The 19,646-nt window shown below is 44.8% G+C and overlaps 1 pseudogene; it reads left to right on the top strand.

Annotated features, from left to right (window-relative positions):
• The first annotated feature begins 1,084 nt into the window (after window positions 1–1,084).
• LOC120647947 lies at window positions 1,085–19,578 on the top strand (annotated as a pseudogene).
• The last annotated feature ends 68 nt before the right edge of the window (window positions 19,579–19,646 follow it).

Genomic DNA, 19,646 nt, shown 5'->3' with positions numbered 1-19,646 from the left:
CAGCACTATACCAGTCAGACCGCTTGGGTGCACCGGGCAGACCGGTCAGTTTAGTCTGATTGTCAATTTTGGTAGTCAACACATGCCTCCTTTTTTGGCAAAGCCTGCGTGCCAGAAAATATTCTTCTGAACCAAAATTGTCTAAGGCCCATGAATAAAACATCGGCCATATATTTACACTAAGGGCGACAAAAACTATCTGCCAAGACTTACTTCACTTCACGTTGGTGATAAAACAACTTGCTTCAGTCTCCATACTTTCCTTGTGGTTACTGATTTTACTGGCATGACTTCTGCTTGTTGCTCCATTGATTCCTTATTGCGCAAACGTTGATCTCCTTTTTTGAGTGTGAGACAAACTTGAGGGACACCACCTCGGCTTTAAATATTTTGAATCTTGTTTCATGTTCTTCTCACCCTCTTTGCTGCAATTAAATTTTTTTTTGACCAGATTATTGCTAACCACTTTTTGGGAAGTACAACTTGGATATACAGAATGATATTGAATATAATATAACTGCATACACATCCTACTATAATCCAAAGGTACATAACAAGGATACCAGCAATACAATGGAGTAATCGGTCCATTAAATGAATGTGGCACATCAACTGAATTACCTTGACTTGGAGAATAATTTGATCGGCCGTCCTTTCTACTTCTGAACATCTCCTTCTCATATTTGGTCAAGAGCTCCTTGAAGCTCGGCCTTGCTTTGCTCTTGTTATTAAGAATTTTTGTAGAACTCCCAGACGGACCGGTCAGACCGGTTTCCAGACCGGTCAGACCAGTGTTGGGTATTTTAAAAATGTGAATAAATCCACAAGCGCATGGATACCGTCGTAGCTTTTACCCGTGAGTATTCAAGGGTATCGTATCCACAGGGAATGTGTGAGCACTAACTCCTAACTTAGTCGATCCAAGGACACACCAGGATATGTGGCGAGGATGGATAGGATTCCTGTGGCAGTACTAAAGATGAGTTAAATGTCGATCTCTCAGGCAGAATACTCGCTTCAGACACCGTCTTACCCTTGAAATGGTCAGGAGACTCCGACCAACGGATCTACGCTATATACGAACATGGAGGATTATGAAGGACCGATAGGGCTGTCACCACCTGTGGCCTATCTCTACAAATCATGGGATATAAGCCAAACGAAGGTAACTCTTAGCCAAGACATCACGTCTACACTACAGGTTACTACTGCAGTCTAACTACATCTGATGTCCCATAGTGAACTACAGCACTCCGTATAAATACAGAGCGATGAACTCGCGAGTAAGAGAACTGATCTAACTCATACGAAAGTACTATGTAAGACAAGAATCATAAATACTAACTTACTCATACTAGAGAAAGCCAGCATCCGTAGAGGTACAAGACCGGAGAAGACAGCTGACAGGCCCGGTGCTTCCCCGAACTACTCCTCAACCTCCTACTCTAAGCACTAGCCTAGGCAGCACCTCGTCTTTGCAATGCAGCACAAGTTCTACATGATGGTGTGTGTTGAATAGGGGCTCTCCACCTCCTTATATAGCCCTCTCAAGGGCGTGCATCGTCAGGTAAGCTTCCAAGATGGTACCTTCCAGAATCAGCGTAGAGAATGCGCAGAGAGTCTCCTAGAGAAAGTTGGGCCTGATTGGGCCCAGTAGGGGGGCGGCCAGCCCAGAGGGTCGACCAACCCCTTTCTAAGGCTGTTTAGGCTAACCTTTGGTTAGTGCACTCCTTATGGGATCCTTATGTGGATCATGGGGTGCACGGTCAGAAGTTGATTTGGTATGTCATATGGGCCCTCAATCCTTGTGTAACACAAGATATGATCTTCTGTGCATTTATTCTGTGTTCCCTGTGTTTTTTCATATTATTCCGGACTTGTGTACCCGCAATTAACAATTCACTAACACTTGTGGACTTAATTAGTAATAATTCCTACCACTACTGCTGGTGCTTGGTGCTTATTCTTTAAGTGTTTATGCAGGAGTTGACGACATATATTTTGCACTTAACAGCCGTCAACAATTGGTCTCAGCAGACCTGGCGCCTTTCTTCTGGTCTTGCCCTACGAGCGTTAAAATTTTCAATGAAAGCTCAGAGGACTTCTTTACTAGGACTTCTTGGCTAGGTTTCGAAAGCTCATATCTCTCTTCACCAATTATTACATTTTTCCCTTTTGTTGATTCGGCTTGATTTGGCTGAATTAACACTTTGGGATTATTCAATTCAAGCATATGCGTATGCGCAGGAAAAAGATTCTGATCAACCTTCATTTGTGGAATAACTAATCGGCCTTCATTAACAACTGATTGAATTTATCTCCGAAGCACATTGCAATCATTAGTGGCATGAGAGAATGAATTATGCTATTTGCAATAAGCATGTTGCTTTAAATCATCAAGTGGCAGAATAGCATGAGACAATTTAATGTGTCCTAATTTCAATAACTCATTAAATATTCGATCACACTTGGACACATCAAAAGTAAACTTCATATTTTCTTGTTGATTTTTATGAACCGGCTTGAGAGAGCCACAAGTGCAAGGTTTATCATTAGAGGGCCAAACAAACTCAGTAGCGTAAATATATTTTCCTTCATCGTCCGAACAGTTTGAATCACGCCCAAGCACATAAACAAGACGATTAGGTTTTTCATTGGACTTTTGTCAGGCGAGACACAAACACACAGGTCCCGCTTGCCAGCGGCAGTGGGAGCACTGACTACCAGACCCCATCGTGCAAAGAGAGAGAGCCCCACCGTTTTGGGCTAAATTCGGCCCAAGTAGCCAGACCCCAATTTGACCCAGCTCCCCTTTCGGCCTGTTAACGCCTTCGGCCTTTTTCTTTTTTGTTTTTGCTTTAACCTGACACGAGCGCCCCTGGCGGAAGCAACTCCTCTGCAGTACTACCCCCTCACTGACGTGTGGGGCCGGGCCCACGCGTCAGTGACTCAACTGCAGAGAGCAGTACTACAGAGGATCCTCCCGGCCCATTAGCCTCTAGGTGTGGATGACCAGTGGGGCCACTGACATGCGGACCCCACCTTTGATTGTTGACTGGTCAACAGTTGGAGTTGACCAGGTTAACGCTAACATCAGTAGGGCCTACTGCTGACGTCAGCAAACCTGATCCGCCGGTAACAACATAATGACATAATGCTAACATCAGCATGCCACGTGGTACGCTCTTGTGCTGCCACATCACCCCTGTGTTTTCCCCTTTTTCCAAAAGCATTTATTAATTCCAAAAAATGATTTACTTTTAGAAAAAATCAAAATAAATTAACCGGACCTCCGAAAATTATGAAATCCATTTCATAATTCTTCTGAAATCATGCTCTACCCATTAGATTAGGTTTTGTTTTGTGGTTGGATCTTATTTGATCAGTTTTGTGTATTCTTGCACTTTGGTCCCAGTGTCTAGTGGGTCAACATCCCGAACGACCAGAGGATCCAGAAAGACGTATCGGAAGACCAGAAGTCCCCCAAAAACTAGGAAGACTACAAAGAACCATCAGGTTCACGCCCATCTATGAATTGAATACTTATTAGGCATTGCTTGCTAGATATGCTATCACTTTACCTTCTTGTTTTGATGAGATGAAATTGCATAGCCTATTTTACTTACCATACTCCTTCTACTCCTATGTTTACCTTGATGGAATTCATGAGATACTTTGGTTATAATGAGATTGAGTATGTGTGGGACTTTGTTATGATATTTTGGTGTGAGTGGAGATCCACATATGAGTTGCTGGCTTGGAAGTGAGTGGATATCCTACGGAGCATCTAGGGTGCATGTCTCTTTGGGGACACCGTTCCTTTGGGAACTCTTTGCGGAGTTTGGGAGGCAATACCTATAATGGGTGCCGAATGTAGTTCCAGTTGACGGATATGCACTTGGATGGAGATACTCACCTCGTCAATATAAGGCCCGAGAATAGTGGACCTGGAGAAGGAACTATATCAAATGTGCACAACACTTATCCATTGTGAGGGGTGGACCTGGCGCGATCTAGCTATGCGCGACACCAAGCCTGTAGGAGGATAGGGTATTAGTGTTAGGGGAGAAGACTTCGACCTTATGGCTCCCGATTAGTAGGATTTCGTGGGATCTAGATGTAGAAGGCTTCATAGTCCGGGGCGACCTCTCATAGGAGGATGCACTCCAGACCGAAAAAGTAGGATGGCGGCCATAGCCATTGGTTTTGTGATAGTAGATCGGCGCCTAGGGTTTAGTCGATCGATGGGCCGGCTGGCGTCGAGGCGAGTGGGTACAGGTGTAGAACCCCTGCAGGGTGAAAACTATACATATAGTCGCATACTCGGTCTTGTACAATTCTTGATCCGACATCACTTTCATTGAGTAGTGTTACTTGATTTCTACCTCCCACTAGTCTACTCTCCTGCTTGGATAGCAGTAGAGGTGCAAGGAGTGGGAGTTCTCACACCGCGTCGGGGGTTTGGAAGGTGTGTGTGCGATCGGGAGTCTGGGATGCCGAAATGGCCTGTGTCGGGATGTTTGGATGAAGTATATGTTTTTATACTTGCTTATTGCTTGCATAGAAAACCCCAGCTTTATCCTTTAGCTATACTTCTATACTATTGCATCCACTTAAAGCATGCATACAGATGGTGACGTGAACCTATCTTGTCCTTAGGGATGGCCTGATATATATGCAGGATCCGAGCGGAGGGATCAACCAAGATGACGAAGGAAAAAGTTAAGGACGACCCGAGCTATAATCCGAGCTACTTGTGGAGGAGTGATGTCAAGATGAAGATTGCCCCGAAGACTAGCTATCACTTTTGTTTTTTGTTTGATTCCTTTTAGCCTAAGAGGCTTGTACTCAGAAATTCATATCACAATCCTTAGAATTATGTAATAAATAAATCCATATAATGTTTTAAAGTGATGTATGTCGTAATAAGCAATTGAAATAAGTTTTGTATGTGATAGCTACTGATCCAGAGAATGTCACGATGATACAGGAAGCAGGTTCTCCTTTCAAAAACCCAGTTCATTTCACGGAAGAAGAGAGAGAGAGAACTCACCGAGAATCAGGCCAATCGTCGGCCGCCGGGATCCGGCCCGCTCCTCCACCACCGGCTGCCTCTGCTCGCCTCGCGCCATCTTGTCGTGAGGTGGTAGAGGACTACGCGCCATCTCGTCGTCTGCGTAGCCCCAGACATGTCGTAGAGTTTGGCATTCTACGGCAAACGAAATCGGTGATCTACGTTCACCTACCCATACGGCGAACATCGCAAGCGTAGCATGGGGCTCGGATCTGTGAAAGCGTATGGGACCTGGAGGATTATATGTAAGGAAAAAAATTTGTTCTTTTGTTTATTGGATTGAATTATAATGGATATCAAATTTGAACATATGCCCTGCAAGATTATGTTGCAACAAGATGATCCAAAGATCCTGAGCTTTTCGGATCCTCCTTCTCCATGGTGGGCCCTATAGTTATATCATACAAATGCTCACTATATTGACAGAGGAATTCAGTTAGCAATTACGATTCTTTGAGCATATTATTCTTTTCCCCCCTTTGACAATGAGTTCTATCATGGCATGTTACTACATTTCACCATTGTCTTGTTAAACTCTGTATATATTCAGGTTGAGATATAAATGCTTGTCTTTTCTTGTTCTGTATTTCATTTTTTTAATTCATTTTCAGGTCCGGAATGAGAAAGCAAGAAGGTACTTGAGCAGCATGAGAAAGACAGACCCAGCTCCATTTTCTCAGAAGATTCCCAATGCAGATCCTTTGGCACTTAAACTATTGGAAAGGCTATTAGCGTTTGACCCAAAGGACGTCCAACTGCAGAAGAGGTAATCCTTTGGTGCTCTGCTACATTAATTTTTTCTGCTGCCTCAGTTCATTTTCCTCTATGAAATTAGGCATGTGATGTTGCTTGCAACCTTACTTGGTAATCCTAAGTGATTGTGAGGTTTCTTTAAATACTTTTTTGTGTCAAGCATTGCGTGATCCATACTTCAGAAGTCTTGCCAGGGTTGAAAGTGAGCCATCCTGTCAGCCAATCAAAAAAGTGGAATTTGACTTTGAGCACAAAAGAATATCAAAGGAAGAGATAAGAGAGTTGATATTCCGTAAGAAACTGGAATATCACCAGCAATTGCTGAATAGTGTTGATGACCAAAATTGGCAGCAAACCAGATCAACCGGTCTGACCGGTCATCACAGGCGGTCTGACCGGTCTGTGATACTGTGGTTAGTCCGGCAGTAGCCGATCGGTCTGACCGGTCCAAGCAAAGTCCAAGTACAACTAGAGATTTTCATAGATTTAGATCTTGTAATAGGATGTCTTGCGGGGCAAGTCCACCCACCCTATAAATATAAAGGGCCACGGCCGATTGAGGCATCCAATCGATCTAAAACACAACAATACATTACTTTTCTATCTTTTTATTGCCTTTTCATTTATCTCCAAACCCTAGCTCTTCCAACCTCACATCTGTTATTCTTCCTTCATCTCCACGATGTTTGAAGACGTTCTAGGTAGCCTACCGATCCTAGAACAACCCTACTTGTGCCTGCCCTGATGAGGTCTCTCCCGGGTGAGCATTCGTCAGACTTCGCCGCTTCACCCCGGCAACCGGCCCGACCGCCCTATGCAGGAGGCGCTACATTGTGCCCCTCCTTGTGCCGCGCGACCTAACACGTTCATGTGTTGGCCCTAGATTGGCGCCAACATATTTTGGCGACTCCACTGGGGAAGAAAGATCTAGGTTGGATCAACTACCGAAGTTGACAAGGACAACCTCATCCCATCAACCGCTGAGCATCTTCCTGAAGATATTTGCCAACTGCTAGAGGAGCGCAAGAAGAAGCGCGATGAAGAAGATCTGAAAGCAGCGTTTGCAAGCATCAAAGTTGATCGACGTGGCAAGGTCACCAAGATCAAGGAGATCGACTTCACTTCTACCTCTTCGGATGCATCTGAGGTAACACCCCCTGTAAGTGCCACATCTACTGGTGTTACTATGGAACAAGTTGAAAATCTGTTCGCTGAGTGTTGATGGCTACTAAGTACCAAATCTAGGCCATCAACTCCTACATAAATACATAAAATGTAAACATCAACATAGTGGTAGGGGTTTATTACTGACCATTTCCATGAGTGTTGGTAATTATTTGAATGCAGGTGAAATAAGGGTGAAAACACACTTTATGAAAAGGGAAACACACTCCTCAGTTCAATGCAAAATGCGCAACTACGTACAAAGATCAAATGGCCGACTAGATAGCCTCACATGAGAAGGAATGCAGCCCACAAGCAAGGTGACACATCATCAATCCGTTGCAACACCCTCTCGATAAATCAGACGCATTCACGAGGATCTATGGGCCCACCAGAGCTACCAAACTGCCTCAAGACAAGCCATGACCCACATACATAACATGGGGGCCCACCTAGCAGTGCCCAGACCAAGGATTGGGCCGTTTTGGCCACCTTTTCTGGTCGACAGACCTACATGGTCGGCCGACCATAGGTCGGCGCCTCTGGTCCTCCCTCTTCCATGTGTCAACTCCTCATTCAATGCATAGGTCGGTTCCAGGAGGAAGGGGCCCAATCTCGGGGCTGAAGAGGCCATGGCACCCCCTATATATATATATGATAGGAGGGGGTAAGAATCAAGACATCCACCAAGTGCTCTCTCAAGCCTCCTCTTGCATTAGAGTTATGTTAGATTAGGGAGAGGGTAGAGGTACTCAGGAGGGGCGCCGGTATTTGGTGCTCTTCTCTATTTTATACCTCTACGAGAGTGAGGGAATAGTTCGGGAGAAGTGCTGGGGTGTCAGCATTCTTCGGTATTTAGTAAGTATTCGTGTTTCCTATCTCTAGTATTTTACTTGGTATAGTAGATGCTAGTAGTGCTTGTAGTTGAGTGAGATCAATTCTCTTACTCGCGGGTTCATCGCTCTGTATTCGTACAGAGTGTTGTAGTTTGCTACGGGGATCCATACGTAGTTAGACTACAGTAGTGATCAGTAGCGTAGGCGTGGTGTCTAGGCTAGAGGTTATCCTTTGTTTGCCTTATATCCCATGGTTTGTTAGAGGCAGGCCGTAGGTGGTGACAATCCTATTGGTCTTTTGTAATCCTCCACATTCGGATATAGCATAGAGCTGTTGGCCGAAGTCGACTAGCAGACCAGTTGTAAGCCAGAGCCCGAAACGAGTATTGTGCCCGAGATCGACCTTTAACTCAGTTATAGTGCTATCTTAGGAATCCTCTCATCCTTTGTCCTTTATCTTGGTGAGTCCTTGGACCGATTAGAATAGAAGAGAGTGCACACACGTTCCCTGTGGATTCGATAATCCTTGGAATACTATGAGGTGAAAGCTACAATGGTATCTGTGCGCTTACGGATTTATTCGTGACGCTAAAATACCCAACACGGAGCTAGATGTGCGAGTAGTTGATCTGTTTACTGAGAAGTTTTTGATATTAACTAGTAAACAATCGATAATCGATGACACATCGCTTGTTTCTACTGTTGAAACTTCTGAAGTCCCTGTCTCTCAGCCAACGGTATCTTTACCAGCGAGTCAACCGCAGTATGGAATGCTGATGCATTATTTCAGTGGTCAAATGGTAATGCCATCGAACGCATTGGCAGCTCAGCAAACATATTCAGATCCGCTTACAAGCATCCATGGTTCTGCTAACTTTCGCCGAACATATGAGTTGGAAAATTCTGTGCCACCATATTCGTCTCATACTCATAACATGCCATCGGTACCCCCCAGAACTACCATGCCACATATCGGTCCTATCACGGATGAGATGTTTGACCGATACTTGCAACGATGGCAGCACAGACAGCAACCGGTCAGACCGACCCCATCAACCGGTCAGACTGGTTCACCTCAACCGGTTTGATCGGTCGTATCGACCGGTCATACCAGTTCCTCCAGTCATGCGACATCAAACTAGCAGACCGTGTCTACCTCCACACAGCCAAATTCATCAATTAATCTTGAGAAATTTATTGCTGAATGTAAGAATGATTTGGCTAAGATGATCAAAGAAAGTCTCAGGGTAGATGTTCAAGGCAAAACTTTATCTTACCAAAAGTTGTATCCTATGTCTTTTGATATGGTTACATATCCTGCTAGTTTTAGATTGCCTAAATTTGTGAAGTTTAATGGAGATGATAGTAAAAGTACTTTCGAGCATGTTAGCCAATATCTTGCACAATTAGGAGAAGCTAGTTCTTTAAACGAATTGAAAGTTTGTTTGTTTTCTTTATCTTTTACCGGAACAGCTTTCTCCTCGTTTAATTTTTTGGCTCCTAACTCCATTACTTCATGGGAACAATTAGAGCAAACATTTCACGATCACTTCTTTTCTGGAAGTTCTGAGCTTAAATTGTCCCATTTAACATCGGGTAAGCAAATGCGCGATGAGTCTGTTAATGATTACATTAGAAGATTCCGTGATACAAAAAACCGATGCTTTAATGTGAATCTTGCTGAAAAAGATCTAGCGGATTTAGCTTTAATGGTTTGAGATCTATCATTAAAGACAAACTAGAAGGCAATGACTTTTTTGCCGTTAATCAAGTGCATCAAAGAGCTTTGGCTGCAGAAAGCCGAAGCAAAGAGTTGCACGAAAGTCATAGGCATCATTGTCCCAATACTCATGCTCTTGAGTATCATTCAGATTCTTTGGATGATGAGTCTAAAGAAGTTAATGCCGCTGAATTTGTGTGGTCACCTAATGACAAGCCGAGTACTTGTTCTTCTTTAAAGCCGATTAACAAAAATCAGAAGAAGAGATCAAGTTTACTTTTGATTTGTCCAAGTGTGAGAGAATCTTTGATGAACTAGAAAAGATTGGGAAAATTAAGTTCTCCCACACTATTCCATAGGCAGAAGATTAAAACGGTGTGCCTATTGTAAATTCCATAATACTTTCTCTCATGCTACTAACGATTGCAATGTGCTTTGTAGAAAGATACAATCGGCCAAAGATGAAGGATGATTGATTCCTCCTACAATGCAAATTGACCAGAATCATTTTCCAATGCATACGCATGTACTTGAATTAAAAAATTCTAAGGTTTTAATTTGGCCAAGTCAAGCCAAATCGACTAAAGGAAAAAAACATGATCATTGGAGAAGAGAGACCTGAGAGAAAGGTGCTGCGGAGCAAGACTCCTCGAGCTTCAACAAAGACATCAACACTCGGGGGGCAAGACAAAGGAAAAAGGACCGACAATAATCTGACTGGTCAGACCGGTTCTTTGAGCAGTCTGACCGGTCCCAGGGCGGTCTGACCGGTGTCCAGGGCGGTCTGACCGGTGTCCAGACCGGTCTGACCGTTGTGTCCAATAAATCTAGAAATTCCTCCATGGTTGGAAATAGAACAAGGCCGAGCTTCAAATAGCTCCTGGCCAAGTATGAGAAGAAGGGAGCTGTCCAGAAGCAGAAGGAACGGCCAGATGAAGCCAAAGGTACCAAATCAATGTCAACATCTAGTGAGCAATCGGATTCTCGCCTACGTCAAGGTAATTGTGTTGTTACGCCAAATTTTGAGCCGATTGCCCCATGGTTCTGGTCATATCCTTGTTATTATACACCTTTGGATTATAGTAGGATGTATATGCAACCATATTATATTCAATATCCTTCTATGTATCCGAATTGCATTCCACAAAGACTGATTAGCAATAATCTGGTCAGAAAAGACCTTAATTGCAGCAAGGAGGGTGAGAAGAATGTGAAGAAAGATTCAAAGTACTTATAGCCGAGGGGGTGTCTCTCAGACTTATCTCACACTCAAAAGAGAAAGTTGCAATGTTTGCGTAATCAAAAATAGATGGAGCAACAAGTGGAGGTCGAGCCAACAAAGTTGATAGCCATAAAGAAGGTTTGCAGGCCAAAGCAAATTGTTTCATCATCAACTTGAAGAAAAGCAAGACATGGCCGATAATTTTTATCGCCCTTAGCACAAAAATGGGCGATGTATTAGTAATCATCATGCTTAGACAATTTTGGTCCAGAAGAGTGTTCTTTGGCACGCAAGCTTTGCCAAAGAACAGGGGGCATATGTTGATGACCAAAATTGGTAGCAAACCAGATCAACCGGTCTGATCGGTCATCACAGGCAGTCTGACCGGTCTGTGATACTGTGGTTAGTCCGGCAGTAGCTGACCGGTCTGACCTATGGTTCTGACCAGTCCAAGCAGAGTCCGAATACAACTAGATATTTTTATAGATTTAGATCTTGTAATAGGATTTCTTGCGGGGCAAGTCCACCCACCCTATAAATATAAAGGGCCACGGCCGATTGAGGCATCCAATCGATCAAAAACACAATAATACATTACTTTTCTATCTTTTTATTGCCTTTTCGTTTATCTCCAAACCCTAACTCTTCCAACCTCCCATCTGCTGTTCTTCCTTCGTCTCCGCGACGTTTGAAGGCGCTCTAGGTGGCCTGCCAATCCTAGAACAACCCTACGTGTGCCTGCCCTGACAGGGTCTCTCCCGGGCGAGCGTTCGTCGGACTTCGCCGCTTCACCCCGGTGACCGGTCTGACCGGTCCCTCTGACCGATCTAACTACCCTACGCAGGAGGCGCTGCATCGAGCCCCTCCTCGAGCCGTGCGACCTAGCGCATTCGTGTGTTGGCCCTAGATTGGCGCCAACAAATAGCTACATGAACGGCATAGAGAGGACAACCTATCTCTACCCAAGGTTTTAGCTTTTCTGTATTTGCACATGTATGGTGCTTTCTGCATGCATGTATTTACTCAGGTATTCCATTGTTTCAACTATCTCATGGGAATACTCGCTCGCTATGTTACTGTGGCAGAACCGCCAAAATTAATCTGGCTAAAGTGCGTAAAACCTAATCATTATAGATGAAATAATTAACCCGCACTTCAAATGGAGTAATCTGACAGTCTGTCGGGTAAAATCCCGATAAAATCACTGTAGATTGAAACAACATACCTCACTCGAAGGTGAGCCCAGAGATTACAATAACCCTGAGTTTTATAAGACAAACTTCAATAGTAAATATTATTACAAATTGAATTTGAGAATTTAAACATGATACCTCAGAAATTTGAAAGTAGATAAGTTCTTCAGAGTTTATAAACGGCGAAAAAGAAAACGACATCTAGCGACGATATATGACATCATGATGAAGCCTATACATGACGTCAATCTCACCAAGCAATCCAAAAGTTACCTGAAAACAAAATCACAAGCAAGACTGAGTATACTAATACTCAGTAAGGCTGACCCGACTAAGGGTATATAATATCCCTTTAACTGGACATGCAAAGATTATGAAGGCTCTAGGTTTATTTTGCTAAAAAACAACAAAGTGTAGATCCTTAATTTCAAGTTTTAGCTTTCAGATTCTAGTTTCATTAATTATTCTAGATTTGCACCTATCTATTCAAACATGGTAGAGGAATTATTTGCATCCAACAAGATTGAGTATATTTTTGTTCCAGTTCTTACACTATGTGGCAAAGAGATTAAGCAGTCTCAATATCCGTGAGAGGCGGAACAGCTCGAACCAAATTTCAATCCTTGCAAGGTAAAACCTAACACACACGCTTGGAGTACCGTTGAGTCATTCCCAAGCAACCGTTTGCTTCTCATTTCGGTTCATGGATCAGGGCCACTCTCCCCGACTACAGTGAGCCCGACCCTCTCTGCAACCATGGTTGTTTTTGTGTTGCGCAACATAACTTATCTTTCATTTTATTTTCTTTCCTATCTCTAAGAGAGAGTGGAAGGTATGTCCATTTGTCGGGCCGAGGAGTTACTAGGCTTGCCGCTTACCCATAACTCATGGCATGTGGCTAGTACTTCCAAACGCTTAACCAACACTACCACACACTGCTTCCTTAGCAATTTTAACTACACAGGCGGGATATAACTATGAATCTCTTAACCAAATCCCGTCCGTGGTCCTTATAGTGATTGCAAGAATATAAACAATCAACTCCTATAAAGCTCGCGAGCGACAGGCAATCACTCAACTTTTACCGGTCCTATTAGCATAGCATCTAATCGGACTCTGTTTTTAGTATTCAAACAACCTAGAATTATGCATCTAATGTTTTCATTCAACTCCAATAACTTAAATGCACAAGTAAATAACAACAATAAGTTGCATAATTTAAAATAATAGGATTATGCACCGGGGCTTGCCTTTGGTGGTGTTTATAAAGTCAGTAAGCTTTAGTTCTTCCGAATATGGATTCGGGGCTTCAGTTAATTCCGTGATGTTGGTTGGACTTCATGTAGTTTACTTTTGGATTCTAAGTTCACATTCAGGTCTTCGTTATCTTTTGTAATGTTGACTTGGGCTTCGAAAATATCTCCATCTGGTTCCTGGAATAGTTCGTACGTTCCGTCGACTAGCGATATCGTTTCTATATGCAATGCAGTACTCGAAATCAGTGAAGTGCTTAAGTATAGCTTTCCTTCAATAAAAAGTTGTTATCCAATAAAGTAAACATTCAAGATTAACTTAAAAGTGTTACTTTATTGGGCAATCGTTTATAGAGTAAAAGTAAACACAACAAATTCCATGAAATAACAAAGCTAATTACACTAAGAAATATGGTTTTGAAATCAAAAGAAAGAGAGGGTAGTTTTAATCCGAAACATGGGGTGGGTTGAATTCAAATTTAGAATTTGAATTCAGAAGAAAATTTAACAAGTAGGGTTTTAAATCGAACATATACTCAAAAATTTAAAAGGAAAGGCCATGTGTATGGATCAAGCCCAAACATGGAACTTATTTTATCAAAAACAACACTAGCATGTATGAATTAACCTTAAAACTCAAACATAAAATTTAAAACTCAAACTAAACAGTGCAACAATTATCCCAAAAATTACCATAAGCTAATTATGATTAGTAGAGCTCATGGTAAAAAGATAACCTTAAGAAATTAACAAAAACATGATTTAATAAATAAATCAGGTGCATAATCTAGAAATAAACAAAGTACATGAAATAATAAGCAAAAGTCAAGCATTTAGACCACAAATTTCACACAAGACTATACATGGCAAAAGGATGCTAGGTTTCAAAAAATAAGCATAGCAAAGCTATGGTTGAAAAGATATAAATAAATTACTAATTTGCAAACAATTAAACTAGAGCACAAAATATAAGGTTTCATTCAAACTTTAGTAGCCAAAGTTGTAGAGCTAGTTAAAAGGAACACAACAAAATTTATTTGGCATTTTTCTAATTTTTCTACTAATTACTACGAATTTTGAAAGTTCACAAGACGGAAAAGAAAAGGGCCTTGTAACTTTTGCAGAAAGGGCCCTAGAAATTTTCAACTCAATGCAATCGGGTCCCTGGGCCATGTCCGGCGGTGGGGAGCTCTGCTCCGACTGGATTCCGGCGGCGAGGGTCAAAGGGCCAGGGGCACAAGTAGACTATGGTGCACCTGTAGGTGGCTGGGATTGAAGTCGGGATGGGCTGTAGCAGTGGCGCGACGAGAGTAGGCGGGTCGGCAGCGACCTGAGCCGCGGCGGCGGCGCTACGGCGAGGCACGAAGAGGTTGGCCGGGCTGGGAAGCTTCACTAGGGTGAGGCGAGGCTAGTGGGGTGTTTGATTTTGACAGTGTGTGAGTGGAGTGGCGGGTCCACGGCGAGGCCGTCGAGCGGCGGCGCAATGGTGGCCGGTGGCCTTGCTCGGTGTCTTGCGAGCAGAGAAGACTCGACCAGGGCTATTTATAGCCTAGAGGAGGGGGGGCTGAGTGAAGGAAGTATGGGATAAGCTCGCCGAGGCCGTGGGCACCTCCCAGCGACGGGGCTGGTCATCCAGCGGCGGCGGGCAGTGGTGGCGCATGGGGAAGGGGTTGGGGTGGCGTGGCGCGGGCAAAAGGTGCCAGGCCGAGGCGGTTCGAGGGCGGTGGGGAGTGTGGGCACGGCGCGTGGAGGCGGCGAGCCAGCCTAGGGGCGGGAAGACCGGCGGCGAAAGAACGGTGGTGGCGCCCCTGTTTCCCAGCGAAGGGAGGAAGAACGAAGGGAGAAAGAAGAAGGTGGGCGGGCTGGTTTTGTGATTTTTGCATAAACTCAGGGGTCTAACTGTAAAACAAAATTTCCCGTTGATCTAGGGCTCAAATGAAAAAAAGTTCAACATGAAAGTTGTGTAACTTTTTAAGATGTACAACTTTAATGTTGGGCAAAAATTCACTAGATCAAAGTATTTGAAAATATTTTGAAATCCGCCAAAACTTTTATTTTGCAAATATACATAACTTAAGTTTTAAAATTTTAAATGTAACCCTGAGCATAAATATATCTTTTTGCAAGGGTAAAAATGAAAAACAAGATATGCACTTTAACCCTTCACAAAATTTGATTTTTTTTTGCCTTTTGCAAAAACTATTTTGTAAAAAGAACTCTGTACTTTTCCAAAATTACAAAAATATCCTTGCTATAGAAATCATGGTTTAAATTTTAAAACACAAAAGCTTTATTTTAAAGGGGTGTTTTTTGACCATAAAACCTGGACTGTCACAGTTACACAGTGTTGTTGAAAATTTAAGAAGCAGTTTTCTGATCTTGAAGAAACGTGACGCTGAATCCCACAAGACAACTTCTGGAAAAAAAAGGTGATGGTTTGTCCCAAAAAAGAGCCCCCTCGAAGGTACAGAATCTTTCTGGCCGCAATGCCTTTTTCCGCTGCTCTCTTGAGCTGTTCAGTTTAGTTGATCGAGACTAGACCTCCATGTTTTGAATACACACTTATTTGTTGCCTACAGCTATCCAATGCTAGCTGAAATGCTTCTCGATTCGTGATCCTCTTTCTTCTTTGGTGATGGGATTCTGCTGGTCAACTGGATTAGATAAGTGGTTTCATGTTTTTTTACTTTAATTTGGAGCAGTCACTTGAAACAATGTGTATCTTTGGATTAATTATGTCTGGTTGAATAGGTATTGCTTTTCCTTCAATCCAAGCAGTTTCACAACTGATAAATGCTAAAAGCATCTTTGTTTTTTTTTCTCTGGAAGATAAAAAAGGTGCTCTGTTTACAAACAGTCCACTGATAGGATCATTGACACATTATTTCCGATCTCAATGAATAAATGCCAAAGCAAATACAAGAAGAATAGTTTGGCGAATCCAGCATAATTCTTAGGAGGTGTTTATTTCCACCTATAGATAACTTCAGCCTCGCAGTGTATCTATGGCAAAAAAATTGTAGAAAGGGCTTAGGAGGAGCTCTATGGGTCCAATGGCGGTAGGAGGGGGCCCTCCAGATCTACCATTGGCTCCACCCCTGGTTTGAGTGCTTGCTTGCCGTTGTTTAAGTAAACCTAGCTGAAATTGTCAGGCACCAGACAAAAGAAATGTTGTATAGGGATGAAATAGTTTCAATTAAGCGTCCTGTACAAATTATGTATGCCTTAAGCACTCTCTTTTCATATATGCACAATGGAGAAACTATATTTATGGCACCGTTTTAATTATGTGTTTGTGTTATTTGTTCATGCTTGGTTGACAATATTACATAACATTGCTATTTTGGTGAATGATCTTTGTGCTGCGGTTATATTTTTTTCTGCCCGTAGCAACGCACGGGCATGAACCTAGTAGAGGAAAAAAGGCTGCAGTAGGAGATGGTAACTCGTCCGGTATCATTGCGGACAAGGGAGCTCTGGCAAATCGAGTGAAGGTAGCGCTCGTCCGCACCGACGTGGTGTAGGGCCCGCGCACCTCGCGCCATCCCAACCACTTGGAGATCGAGGTCACCGACACTCGAAGCTGCTGCTGCCGTCGCCGCCGCCATGGCCACCGCGGGCGGATCTGGGCGCCATCGCCCTCCTCCGCACGGATCCGGACGCCGCCGTATCGAGCTCGAGGCTCACTGGCCCGGCCCGCACGCCGAGCTTGGGGTGTCGCGCCGGCCTCTGCCACCCCTCGCGTGGACGGCAAGCTCGAGGCCACGGCAAGCTCGAGGCCACGGCGAGCTCGAGGAGCTGTGAGGGCGGCCGGAAAGCTTGGAGCTCGGGCTGCCGCTGCCGCCGGAGCTCGGGCTTCCGGGAGCTAGGGGCGGGCGCCGCTCGCTCAGACGGAGCTCCGCCGCCCGGCTGCCACGCGCAGTCTTTCGCTCACGCCGGCCACTGCGCGCCGGGGACAGAGTAGGGGGAGGGCAGCCTGCTAGGGGGCGGACACAGAGAGAGAGATGGGGGGAGGGTGCCGAGGGGGGTAAAGAAAAGAAAGAAACTGATGTGTGGGTCCCATTTGCTGGTAGTTGGTATAGACTACAGATATAGAGGATGAATGAGTGTAGAGAAACAGAATATAGAGAAGAGAATCTTAATGACTAGATAAGAATATTCCTTTTAGGTGATGGATTTAGAGTACGATGAGTGCGGATAGCCTAAGCCAGCACCACACACATGAAACAAATCACGGTGCAACTGCATCCATCCCACGAGCTAGGCTGGTCCTAGGTTGTCCACACTCGTCATACTCTTTTTCGTCCTTTAAAAAGAATATTCTATCCTAGTCAATATCGAGATTCTCTCGTTTATACCCAGTTCTCCAGAATCTATCATACTTTATATCTCATCCTCTATACCAAATATTACTGGTGAGACCCGCACTTCAGATTTTTTTTCTTTTTTCTCCTCCTCCTCTCTTATCTACACCCCTCCCCCAGTGGCCACACCGCCACACCTCCTCCACGCCCCTCCGCCACACCGCCGGCGAGCCCCCGGCACGCGCCGGTTCTCCCTCCTGACGCCGCTAGCTGGTGCGCTTCTCTTCAATACCCTCCCGCTCAGCGCCGACCTTCCTCACTACCCCATCGCGCGGCTCTCTCTCTATATATTCCAGGTCCATGGTGGCAGTCGGATCCGCACGCCCCTCCTCCCTCCCCCTCCCTCACTGGATCCGCGTGGGGCCATGGCAGCGGCAGCATCACCAACTCCAGCGCGGCAGCAGGTGGTTGGGGATGGGGCGCGGAGGCCATGTGATGGGCCCCGTGCCATGCGGGCCGCTATGCGGGCATGTTTGGTTTACGCGTAAAATATTTTGAAAAATAATAATTTTATATGCATGAGTATTAAACGAAGTTTGGTTACAAAATATTTTCACTTTACGACTCAATCTAATGAGTCTAACTAATCCATAAATAAATACAGTAATGCTACAGTAATTATACTCTAATCATCCTCCAATCGCACGGTCAAAGGTCTAGCTACAGCACTGCTACATTACCATGGTTGCAGAGTTGATTTTGTAATTAAACTTCACTTAATACCTCTAATTAGTAATCAAAGTGGTGAAAAATTTTGGTGATTTTTTTTGCACACACAACCAAACAGGGCCTAGGAGTCCGCTCGCAATAGCGATGCCAACCCATAGGGGTTGTTTGGTTTGAGGCTAAATTTTAGTTCATATCACATCAAAGAATCTTAATATTTAGAAGTATTAAATAAAGATTAATTATAAAACTAACTATAGAATCCTGGGACTAAATTGCAAGATGAATCTAACGAGATATATTAATTTATGATTAGTGGATGATTATTATAGCATCGCTGTAATAAATTATGGATTAATTACCCTCGTTAGATTTGTGTCGCGAATTAGCGCTTAGCTGTCGACCTCGTCGAGGGCTACTTCGACGGCAGCCTCCACACGCTCGACTTCCTCGCCGCGCTCGACGCCTCGCTCCGCCGCGCGCGGGATTCCCAGCTCCTCCTCCACCTCGCACTCCAGCGCCTCCGGGAAGGCGAGGGCGATGCCCTGGATCCCGGCGCCGCGCCTGCGACAGACCGGTACGCGCACATGCTGGGCGAGCTGCGGCGCTTCAAGGCGGCCGGCGACCCGTTCACGCCCGAGTTCTTCGCCGCGTTCCAGGCCGTGTACCTGGAGCACCTGGCCATGCTGGGCAAGCTCCGGCAGCGAAAACGCCGACTGGACGGCCGGATCCGCTCGGTCCGCGCATGGCGCCGCGTCTCCGGCCTCGTGTTCGTGGCCACGTTCGCCGCGCTGCTCGTCTGCTCCGTGGTTGCCGCGGCCATCGCCGCGCCGCCGATCGCGGCGGCGCTGGCCGCCGCGGCCTCCCTGCCGGTGGGCTCCGTGGGGAAGTGGGTGGACTCGCTCCTGAAGCAGTACCAGGACGCGCTGCACGGGCACAAGGAGGTGGTGAGCGCAATGCAGGTCGGCACCTTCATTGCCATCGAGGATCTGGGTGCTCGTCGATCGTCTGGAGGTTCAAGTCGCCTCCATGGTTGATTGCATTGAGCTGGCAGAACGCGGCGAGGAGGCGGTGAGGCTTGGCATTGAGGAGGTCAAGAAGAAGCTAGAGGTGTTCGTGAAGGGCGTGGATGACTTGGGGGATCAAGCTGACCGGTGTAGTCGGGACATCCGGCGTGCTAGGACAGTCGTGTTGCAGAGGATCATCAATCCTCCAAATTGACATCAAGGAACAAAAATGGTAGATTGAGAGGTATATCCATGTCAGAAGATGCACTTTCATTTGTTTTGTGAATTTTCTATGTGATGCACATATGAGATGATCTGAGTGGAAATTCTGGAGCACATGAAACTGATATCAACTGACAGATATACTAATTCATGGTTGAAATTATGTTTATAG

Source organism: Panicum virgatum, chromosome 9K (assembly GCF_016808335.1).
Source record: "Panicum virgatum strain AP13 chromosome 9K, P.virgatum_v5, whole genome shotgun sequence".
Taxonomy (NCBI): Eukaryota; Viridiplantae; Streptophyta; class Magnoliopsida; order Poales; family Poaceae; genus Panicum; species Panicum virgatum.
Note: the sequence above shows the minus strand (reverse complement) of the source record. Positions and strands in the feature narration are given on the sequence as shown.